Source organism: Penaeus vannamei, chromosome 3 (genome assembly GCF_042767895.1).
Source record: "Penaeus vannamei isolate JL-2024 chromosome 3, ASM4276789v1, whole genome shotgun sequence".
NCBI classification, from domain to species: Eukaryota; Metazoa; Arthropoda; class Malacostraca; order Decapoda; family Penaeidae; genus Penaeus; species Penaeus vannamei.
Window position 1 is genome coordinate 5765900 of NC_091551.1, and position 2500 is coordinate 5768399.

Sequence of the window (2500 nt, forward strand, 5' to 3'; positions counted from 1 at the left end):
TAGTAGTAGTAGTATCGTTATTATCGCCATTATTATTATTGCTATTATTATCACTATCATTGTTATTATTAACACACTACCATTGTCAACATTATCATTATTAAATTTTTTATCATTATTATCATCATCTTCATCATTATCATTATCATCATTTTTTATTATTTCATCATTATCGTCATTATTACCATCATCATTATCATATAATCATTAAGATATCATTATTTAATTTGTTAATATTGTTATCATCATCATTATCATTATTGTTATCATTAATATTATCATCAATGTTATCATTATCATTATTATTATTATCGTAATTATTATCATTATTATTGTTATCAACATCATTGCCATTAGCATTATTAGCATTATCATTATTATTATCATCATTATTATTGATATGAATATTATGATTATTATTATCTTCATGATTATCATTATCATTATGATCATTATTATCATTATTATCGTTAATATTGTCATTATTAGTATTATCGTTATCAATAATATTATTATCATTATTATCTTTATAATCAAAGTTATTATTGTTGTTCCCTCTCCCTCTCCCTCTCCCTCTCTCTGCTCCTCCCTCCATACTCTCTCTCTATCTGCTCCTCCCTCCATTATCTCTCTTTCTCTCTCACCTCCTCCCTCCTCTTTTATCCTATCTATCTCTTTCTCTCTCTGCTCCTCACTTCTCACTCTTCCCTCCCATAACATATAATATAAACAGATTCAAAATTAATTTACTTAATTCTTTGACAACATAGGTAAGACTAGGAGATATATATTCAGACCGACTGAAGACTAATGTACTCCGACTCGGCTATAGAAAATATTGTTTAGGATTTCTATATCTTAATTAAATTAAACTTACCCATACATTATGTATTATAAAAATTAGGTTCCAGAAAATTACCAAAATTACGAAAAAAATGCTGCTATTACTGATAAAGAAAACCAAATAAAAACAATTTAATTATTCTAATTTTTTGTTCCCAAGATAATGTTGAAATGACACCCCCCCATCCCCCCCAACCATATTTTTCTTTCTCTTTCTCTCTCTCTCTCTGTTTGTCTGTCTGCATTACTATTATTGCTATTTTTTATTATCATCATCCTTATTATCACTATGATTATTATTGTCATCACAATTATCATCATCATTATCACTTTAATCATTATCATAATCATTAATTATATTATCATCCTTATTATCATTATTATTGTTATTACAATCGTAACTATTATCATTATTATCATCATTATCATCATTGTTATATTAATACTATCATCAATGTTATCACTATCATTATTATTATCGTAATTATCATTATTATTGTTATTAATATAATTGCCACTATCATTATTAGTGTTATTATTATTATCATTATTATTATCATTATTGTCACTATTATTATTATTGATATCATTAATATTATTATTATTGATATCATTAATATTATGATTATTATCATCATTATTATTGTTATCAACATCATTGCCATTAGCATTATTAGCATTATCATTATTATTATCATCATTATTATTGATATGAATATTATGATTATTATCTTCATGATTATCATTATCATTATGATCATTATTATCATTATTATCGTTAATATTGTCATTATTAGTATTATCGTTATCAATAATATTATTATCATTATTATCTTTATAATCAAAGTTATTATTGTTGTTCCCTCTCCCTCTCCCTCTCCCTCTCTCTGCTCCTCCCTCCATACTCTCTCTCTATCTGCTCCTCCCTCCATACTCTCTCTTTCTCTCTCACCTCCTCCCTCCTCTTTTATCCTATCTATCTCTTTCTCTCTCTGCTCCTCACTTCTCACTCTTCCCTCCCATAACATATAATATAAACAGATTCAAAATTAATTTACTTAATTCTTTGACAACATAGGTAAGACTAGGAGATATATATTCAGACCGACTGAAGACTAATGTACTCCGACTCGGCTATAGAAAATATTGTTTAGGATTTCTATATCTTAATTAAATTAAACTTACCCATACATTATGTATTATAAAAATTAGGTTCCAGAAAATTACCAAAATTACGAAAAAAATGCTGCTATTACTGATAAAGAAAACCAAATAAAAACAATTTAATTATTCTAATTTTTTGTTCCCAAGATAATGTTGAAATGACACCCCCCCATCCCCCCCAACCATATTTTTCTTTCTCTTTCTCTCTCTCTCTCTGTTTGTCTGTCTGCATTACTATTATTGCTATTTTTTATTATCATCATCCTTATTATCACTATGATTATTATTGTCATCACAATTATCATCATCATTATCACTTTAATCATTATCATAATCATTAATTATATTATCATCCTTATTATCATTATTATTGTTATTACAATCGTAACTATTATCATTATTATCATCATTATCATCATTGTTATATTAATACTATCATCAATGTTATCACTATCATTATTATTATCGTAATTATCATTATTATTGTTATTAA